Source organism: Hemitrygon akajei, chromosome 5 (assembly GCF_048418815.1).
Source record: "Hemitrygon akajei chromosome 5, sHemAka1.3, whole genome shotgun sequence".
Taxonomy (NCBI): domain Eukaryota; kingdom Metazoa; phylum Chordata; class Chondrichthyes; order Myliobatiformes; family Dasyatidae; genus Hemitrygon; species Hemitrygon akajei.
Window position 1 is genome coordinate 144,873,196 of NC_133128.1, and position 9,866 is coordinate 144,883,061.

The following is a 9,866-nucleotide window of genomic DNA, read 5'->3' on the forward strand; positions in this document are numbered from 1 at the left end:
AGGAAGGGGAAGACGGGAAAACACACACCAGTCCTCATTCAGGTGTTAGTGGTGGAAAAGGTGAGCAGATTCAAGGTCCTGAGCATCAACATCTCAGAGGATCTATCTTGGTCCCAACACATTAATGCAATTAGAAAGGCACTCCAGCAGCTCCAATTCATTAGTGGTTTGAGAAGATTTGGTACGTCACCAAAGATTTTTGTGAATTTCTACAGATCTAGAAAGACAAGCTTTTGAAATGGTTGCATTGGCACCTAGCATGAGGGCTCCAAGGCACAGGATTGAAAGATGCTGCATAGAGTTGTAAGCCCAGAAAGCTCCATCACAGGAACATCCCTCACATTGCCAAGGACATCTTCAAGAGGCAGGGCCTCAAGATGGTGGCATCCTTCAAAAAGACCCTAACCATCTGACATCTGCTGTCCTTTAATTTCTGAAATTGGGGAGGAGGTACAGGAACCTGAAGAGATATACTCAACTGTACACTTTTGGATATTTACCCACCAAACAAGAAAAAAATAAATTGCTCCCTCCCTTCACTTTTCTTCTATTCCCCACTCTGGCTCATACCTCTTCTCACCTACCTATCACCTCCCCCTGAGTGCCCTACACCTTCCCTTGCTCTTGTGGCCCACTCTCTTCTCCTTTCAGATTCCTGCCTCTCCAGCCCTTCCCTTTCCAACCCACCTGCTTTCGCTTATCACTTCCTTCCCCCCTCCCCCCACCTTTCATTCTAGCAACTTCCCATTTCCTTTCCAGTCCAGAAAAAGTGTAACTGGTAAACAGCAACAGATTAATGATTTCCATAGAAGATGCCTTACTCTAATATTTTTGTGTGTGTCGCTTGGATTTCCAGCATCTGCAGAATTTCTTGTTTATTAACATTAGAGCTGCTGTAATGAGGTAAGAGTTCATTTCAATTATATCTCATTTCAAAATATGTCTAAACAATCTCATGGAACCCACAGTCTCATTCCTTTAATTGGAGAATTAACCAGAATAAACAAAAAACAATTTGAACATTCCAAAGATTTCAGATTTGTTGCAGTTGAAATAAGCAGCCCAGGATGCATGCCAACTCATTCAGTGCCTGACCTTAATCTTAAAGCAGCAAACTAGCCAACATGTCAGGAGATTCCAACAGATAAAGGAGATACATCACCAGGAGATCCCACATCTGGAGGTCCCACCAGACAAAGTATCTGCACCAGCAGGTGGCCCCACATCAGGAGGTCCCACCAAAGCAGATACACTATCGGCAAGGGACAGGTGAACCTGAGCATAATAACTGGATGAACTCCGTAGGTCAGTGACAAACAAAACAACTTCCAGAAGCAGTTCCATGAATATACCATACAGTATTTATTACTTTATTTTGATCCACACTACATTAAACAATAATATACAGCAAAGGACAGAACATTTACAAACAATCAAATCCCCAATTTACAACAAAATGTACAGTCAGGAGCTCCAGGCCCCTCAGTATTGAATATGAGTGAGTACAGTACAATTGTTAACATCTTGTAGATTCTGAATGAGGTCTTCTTGTGTTCATATTGAGTTCAGACTCTGTGGAGTTTCATTCATAGTCAGTGACGGGATCTCGAGTCCTCATTTTGTTCCTGAAATGGAAAGGTGACAGATTTGTAATTTTCAGCTGGACTGAGCTCACTCTGACGTCAATGTTCTGTCATTAGTTTTAATGATGATCACGTCAGACACAAAACTTCAGTTTATACTTACATTTGAAGGCTCCTCCAGCGATAATTCCATTGATTTGCTTTTCATCTGTTTTACAAGAAGAAATTTTGCATTTTAGAACGTTTCCAGATGCACAGTTCAATGAGATTTAGTTTGTAAATTATTAAGTAGAACCACTTTAAAATCAGAATTGCACAGCACTGAGAGATCCTTATCATACAATCAGTCTGAATTTCAGCAAAATGTTAGTATAATAAGACTCTAAGATAGATTATTACAAAGGACGTCATCATCTTGGAGAAGGTGCCAATAAAAATTATAAATGTATTACTTGTACTGCAGTGTTTGTTATAAGGAGAGGCTGGATAGGTGAGGTGTTGTTTCCATGGAGTGCAAGAGGAACTGTTTCTGCATTGTATAACTCTATGACTCTATTAATCTAAGACACATGATTTATTCCTTCAGTGGCTCGTGATGTGCTAACATCGGTTCTTTTTGATTGTTATAGCTGGATAATGGAGCGTATAATAGAGACAAGCTCCCACTACCTATTAAATGCTACTAATGGTGTGCATCTCAAATAGTTCTGACAACCAAGTTCAGCTCCTGGCCTTCATGCGTGCCTTAGCTACTAAGCCCAGTGGAACCGTTTCTACTGACAGGAGAAGGGGCAAAGGTGGTTTACTGGTACCTTGAAATAAGTCCTTTGGCCAGATGGGGCATGTCAGCTGTGCTTGGCAGCTTATCTTGGAGAAGGAAATCTCTGACCTCAAACCTCCACTGCTTTGTGGTTATAGCGACTCACAGGACAGGGTGCGGGAATAAACCACAAGAAAAGCTTTGGAGCTGCAGTCTCTAAGGAAATCCTATGTTGAGTTCAAAGCTGGCTAGCAACTCCTGCAACACCAATGGTGCCAATCTGTATCAGTCTCCGCCGTCCTTTTCTTTTGATTCATCAACTGCGTGAGGAGGATGAGCCTGCTACATGGACAACAGTCTGCTCTCCATATCATACTGCCTTGGCTTGTGTATTGGCTTGTTTAACACATAGACAACTGGGACGTAACTTTCATAGTCGACCCTGACCAACAGACATCCTCAGTTCTGATATTTCCTGCACCATACATATATGGACACTGAGCCAGTAATTATTCAATTAAATTAGGAAAATGCAATGGATCCCCCTTTCATGAAAACACCAGTTATGTCTTCCCACAAACCATGATTGACCCCAGGTAACAGCGCCCTTTCAAATTCTATTTCAAAATAAAGTGAAGAACTAACTCACATTCAGGGTGAAGTTGGTCATCCTCAGGAAATGAATAGAGAATGTTTTGGAGAATTTGTGCATTAATATGCCATCCTCTCCCTGCTCTAGGTAGTCATTTAATTATGTTTGCCCAAATTAGGTTTCACCATGTATTTTGGTTGAAAATCAATGGATAAAAATTCCATGATTAGACTTACATTGGAAGACTCTTCTGCTGATGTCTCTTTTGACTTGCTCTTTACCTGCACGAAAATATCAATATTTATATGCTCAGCATGTTAATCAATGAAAATTTGTACAGTAACCTTTGAACAAAGCCTTTAATGATTTAATTACATGTAAACCTAGATTTATCACAATTTGTGCTTCAGTATTGCAGTGGAGAAGTGTTCACCACAATGATTACATTCCGTACAATAATCAACATTGCCTAGGTAATGTGAGGTGTGGGGATCAGTAGATAATTTGGGGAAAATGTCACTCTCAATCCATTAATTGGCACTGGATATATTGAAGCTGCTCTGCGTCAACACTTGGTCCCTGTAACTGGTGAGTGTTACAGACATTGCCTTCATATCCAGCACCCAATCTTGTCGATATCACTTGTCGATACTTTATCCTAGAGGGGAAGCAAGCTCATTCTCTGTATTGGAGCCCCTCAGTCAAACTTCCCCACAGGAATCAAACTTCACAATACCTTTCACAATGCACTGACCTAGAGTAAGTGGGGCAGTTTCAATGGGCCAAGTGTCCTAATTCTACTCCTATATCTTATAGTCTAAATCGCCCACTCTCCCTCTATTCTGGCATAATTAAATCTAAGATGTTTAACATATTTACGTGGCATCTTTTTGACGTAGATCGAAAAGATCATCTGAATTTTTTCCCATTTATACTCACATCAGCTGAGTCTTCAAGAGATGTCTCTTTTGATTTGTCTTTTTCCTGTATGGAAATAATATTTTTATGTTTAGTACAGGACAGTGAAGAATTTTGATAACATATAAATGGAAAAATCCCCAGTTTGCACAAGTAAAAATCCCCAGTTTGCCTTTACTTCCTGAGAAAGCTGAAGAAATTTGGCCTGTCCCCTAAAACCCTCACTAATTTTTATAGGTGCACTGTAGAAAGCATTCTTCTAGGGTGCATCACAACCTGGTATGGAAGTTGTCCTGTCCAAGACCGGAAGAAGCCGCAGAAGATCATGAACATAGCCCAGCACATCACACAAACCAATCTTCCATTCTTGGACTCACTTTACACCACATGCTGTCAGAGCAGTGCTGCCGGGATAATCAAGGACACGACCCACCCAGCCAACACACTTTTTGTCCCTCTTCCCTCCGGGAGAAGGTTCAGGAGCTTGAAGATTCGTACGGCCAGATTTGGGAACAGCTTCTTTCCAACTGTGATAAGACTGCTGAACGGATCCTGGCCCGGATCTGGGCCGTACCTTCCAAATATCCGGACCTGACTTGCACTACTTTACTTTCCCTTTTCTATTTTCTAATTATGATTTATAATTTAAATTTTTATTATATTTACTTCAATTTGTACTTCAGGGAGCACGAAATGCAGAATCAAATATCACTGTGATGATTGTATGCTCTAGTATCAATTGTCTGGTGACAATAAAAGTAAAGTATTAAATATTGAATTATCAAGGAGTTTTTGTTCTCTCTGGGCATTTCAGCAACAAATACAGCAGGCCATTGGGAAGGCATATTGCATTTATTGCAGGAGGATTTGAAAAGAGGGATACTACAATTGTATTGATCCCTGTATTGTGTAGTTTTGGTCTGCTCTCTGAAAAAGGATCTGCATGAGGCAGTGGATACAGCAATGGTATAGTTTCCTGGGAAGATGCATATGCCACATGAGAAGAGATTAAGTTGGATGAATTGTGTTGGATAAATTGGATAATCATTACAGGTTAAAACAATGAGAGATGATTGCCTGACCACGAGCAAGATTATCAGAGGGTTTGGTTGGTAATGTAGATATGTTTCTGTCAGTCTAAGGCATTGAGAGATTGGCTCACAGTCTCAAAATAGGTGCTTGTCCAATGAGGAATGAGTTGAAACTCAGATGGTGAATCTTTGGAATTCTCTATCCCAGAGAGCTGTGAAGGCTCAGTCATGAGTTCATTCAAGACAGGGATTGGTGGATTGTTGGATGTTAAGGGAATCAAGGCTTACAGTTTTACTATAGGAAAGTAGCTTGAGGTGGGCATGAGCTAATATTCAATATTCTCTGTCTTCTCAGCCCCACTGTCTGGAACAGGCCTAGACAGATCAACCTAGGTTTCACATCTTATTGAGAAACTGAAGATACCAGACCAGCAATTAACACCAGAATGCTAAATTATGAATGAGGAATTATTGATCTTGACATTTCTGAATGATGATCCCATTACTTAGCATTAGATTGCAGAGGCTTCAATAAAAAGGACTACCCTCAATAGTACAATATATCTGGGAGTACAGTTGGACGAGAAGCTAGACTGGACTGCCAACACAGATGCCTTGTGCAGGAAGGCACAGAGTCGACTGTACTTCCTTAGAAGGTTGGCGTCATTCAATGTCTGCAGTGAGATGCTGAAGATGTTCTATAGGTCAGTTGTTGAGAGCGCCCTCTTCTTTGTGGTGGCGTGTTGGGGAGGAAGCATTAAGAAGAAGGACGCCTCACGTCTTAATAAGCTGATAAGGAAGGCGGGCTCTGTCGTGGGCAAAGTACTGGAGAGTTTAACATCGGTAGCTGAGCGAAGGGCGCTGAGTAGGCTACGGTCAATTATGGAAAACCCTGAACATCCTCTACATAGCACCATCCAGAGACAGAGAAGCAGTTTCAGCGACAGGTTACTGTCGATGCAATGCTCCTCAGACAGGATGAAGAGGTCAATACTCCCCAATGCCATTAGGCTTTACAATTCAACTGCCAGGACTTAAGAACTTTTTTTAAAGCTATTATTAATGCTTTTTGAGTTAGTGATTTAGATGCATATCATATTATTACTGAGTTAAGTATTGTATGTAATGAGTTTTTGCTACAACAAGTGTATGGGACATTGGAAAAAATGTTGAATTTCCCCATGGGGATGAATAAAGTATCTATCTATCTATCTATCTATCTAGTAAACTGCTATTCAAAAAAAGTGCCTGGCTACAGTAAATGCTTGGAGCAGAGTGAATGGATATTCCTACAATAGGTGGCGCAGGCATCATGCCATCTTTTTATTGAATCCATGGAAGGATTGGTATTTAATGACTCTCAGTGATGAGAATTTGACAGACACTTCTCCTGTAGTCCTGTTCTGCTGATGCTCAGTTCATCTTCAGTAGAGAACAATCTCATCATGCACTGAAATGTAATAAACATCAGACTAGCTGTCTCATCCACTATTCCTAATGGAGAACTTAACATTTCATTGCAGTTATAATCACCTCATCACGAACAATTGAGATCAACAAGAAAAAAGACTGATAAATTACTGATTAATACTCACATTTGAGGTTTCCTCAGGCAATGTTTCTTTTGATTTGCTTTGTGCCTGTAAGATTAAGATATTTATTTTTAGATCTTCAACATACATAAACAGTGCAATGTTCAGTAAAGGATCTTCTGTTAGAAATTCAATTGTCCTGAATTGTATGAATGCAGTTACCTCAATACTGGTTTCACTCGATTCTGTCGAGTCACTGTCGCTGTCAACTGTCTTCAGACCTTCACACTCCACATCAACGTCAGCTACCTTATCAGCAAAAAATTCCACATGGCTTTTGCAAAACCCTTTCTCCTGTTAGAATGAAGCATAATGAATGGAAATTATTCATGATTCCAAGCAAGACACAAAACCAACATGATTATGATTTAACTCAATTCCTAGCCTTTACTTTGATATAACTGCATATGTATGGTCATTTTTATGAAAAAGGTTGTAATTAAAGCCTGTGTTTTGATGCTACAGTATACAAACACTTGCAAGATCTAATATAACTCTGGACTCACCGCAATGTTTTTAGGGCGGAAGGAGCAACTGGGATCATCAAATTCCTGTCCAGAATTCTTGGAGCAGACAGTTTCTTTCACAGAGAATGTTAAATCCATGCTGTAGGACAGTTTACCCGTGCGATATGTCTGAAGAAAGGAAATAAGATTATTGGTGAATTATCATGTCTGGTGTTCTTACAGTGATTGATAAAACTTAGAGTTACACAGGGCTTTATTTCCAGCAAATTATGACATGGATAGTGTCTGAGCAATCAACCAAAATGGACAAAGCAGTTAATTTTCCCAATGATAAAATTACCATTTAAACCATCATGATAGTTACATAGTTTTCAGGAACACTTAATTATTGGAGGAAATTAGCAAATAAAATTGGGAAAGCATTCAGAGACTTCCAAATCAAAGACTGATTGAACTTCCAAGCTTAATTCCAAAGCTTTGGTCCAATCAAAGTTCCACAACTCAAATACTGATGGCGAGTTAAATAGCAGACCACTCTGTACATGATATAATATTCAGCTCATGTCGAACACTTAAGACTTCATCTTATCTTAAAATATATCTCTTACTTAGAATTATCAAGTTTGAGGCCACTCAGCCTCAGGCCTATACTGGCTCCCAGCAAACCAATCCAATCAATCCCACTCTCCCTCACATCAAAATCCCCATAATGTTGCAACTTATTCTCCCTATCACATAACATTGTCTTTCCTTTGATTTGTTTTTTTGCTGTTTAAACTACTCGTAGGGTAAGTTTTTAGAGCCAACCTGACCTGCACTCAGACACATCCATAGTTTGTGAAACAGAATTAGCCAAAGGCACACTTACATTTGTCACACCTCCCCCTGGTGACTCCACAGAGGTTGGTGATCTCGGAGATTTCATTCAACTTTATACTGAAGCCCTCAGAGCTTCCTTGGTGCTTGGCACTCCTGCAGAAAGAGAGGGGAAGTCATACAAGGTATCCCAAAAATATACTGTGAATTCTTCTCACACCTGGGTGAAATGTTGTTGCTTGAATCTCAGTACCAACAACTTTCTGCTTTCTGGTTTTCCGTTCTCCCCAGTACTTACCTGAGCAGTAGAGGATCTGCACAGCAGCAATGGCAAGCAGGAATGTTTTCATTCTGGTTTGCGTGGAATCAGCTAGTTTCTCACAGTGAAGGAACTGCTTCTCTCTCTCTTGATCTGCCTTCACCTCGCTGCCTCCAGTCTTTATATCCTGCACCCCCACCATATTCAAACGCTGACTTGTGTTTGCTCAGCTTGCTGACCGTGGGCACCGGAACCAGATGAAATGTGGGCTCTAATTATGGGCAGAGCTTCCTCCCGGTATCGTCATCATGTTTAGATTTGGTGGAAATGGGGTGAGATCATGTTCATTTCTTGGAATATGAAAAAATAAATTTACAGAGAAACAACCATCACAAACTTGTACAACATCCACATACCGTTAAACTAAATTCCGTGATGATTTACCTCCAGTGCACATCCAATGTTCAAGAAATGTGATAGAATTACCAGCAAACTGCTGAAAGATACCTGAGTGAAAAATCCGAAGTATGTTTAGAGAAATCTTCTATCTTTTTCATTTTCTATCAATGTTTCTATATAATACTGATGACATCATTAAGGTAAAGAATCTCTGTGCGTAGTTGGGAGAAGTTGTGCAATGACTGCTCCAGAAGTATCCACCAGTCAGAGTTAATATCTTCAAACTGAGTGTACAATTGAAAAGTAACTGACTTTGGAAAGGCGAATTCCAACGCAAATTACAGTAATAATGGCAGGATTCTTAGAAGTGTGGTGGAACAGAGGAATCTTGAATCCATGCCCAAGGATTACCTCAAAGTTGCAGTAAAAGTTGACAAAGTTGTTAAGAAAGCTCTTGGTGTGTTGGCCTTTATCAGCTGGTGAATTGAGGTCAAGAGCCATGAGGTAATGCTCAAAAAACCCCTCACACTTCGATCACACTTCAAATATTGTTGTCAGTTCTGGTTGTCACAATATGGATTCAAATACATTTAAGTTGATTTCACATGTGTACATCGAATTGTCTAACACACTTGAGGCTCTGCTGGGAGCAGCCCCCAAGTTTCTCCACACATTCCAGCATCAGTTTAGCAGGCCCACAGTACTCAGCAGAACAATACAAAACACAACAAGCAAAAACAAGCCCTGTTCCCCTCTCCCACCCAGGCACATGTACCCTCCTTTAAACCCAGTACAAGCACCAGGCTTTGACCTCCTCAGCAGAGGTTCACAGACTATCAGGGATCGGTGCTGGGTCTTTTGATGTTTACCATCTGTATCAATGGTCTGGATGAAAAAGTTGTTAACTGGATCACCAAATTTGCAGATGACAACAAGATTGAGAGTGTAGTGACAACAAAAAAGACTATCAAAGAAAACTACTTCAAAGATACAGGCACTTTGGCCCATCTAGTCTATGGTGAACCATTCAATTTACCTTGTTCCATCACCCCGACCATAGCCCTCCAAACTCCTCACATCCATGTACCTATCCAAACCTCTCTTAAACACTGAAATCGAAATCATATCCACCACTTGTTCCACTTCTTCCAGTGGAATCTGGAACAGCTGAAAACAAAAAGGGATGGAAAATGTCAGATGGAATTCAATGCACACAAATGTAACGTTTTGCGCTTTGGGAGGATCTTACACAGTGAGCAGTGGGGCCCTGAGGAATGCAGTAGAAGAAAACGATCTGGGAATACAGGTCCGTAACTCATTGAACGTGGTGTCACAGATAGATGGGCTCGGAAAGAAAGTTTTGGCATGTTGGCCTTCATAAATCAAAGTATTGTGTACAGGAGTTGGGATGCTATGTTGAAGTTGTTATTGAGGACTAATTTGCACTTA

At 40.5% G+C, this 9,866-nt stretch overlaps 1 pseudogene; it reads right to left on the reverse strand.

The window, feature by feature from the left end:
• Nucleotides 1-1,345: 1,345 nt before the first annotated feature.
• LOC140727384 (secreted phosphoprotein 24-like) lies at nucleotides 1,346-8,124 on the reverse strand (annotated as a pseudogene).
• Nucleotides 8,125-9,866: the final 1,742 nt, after the last annotated feature.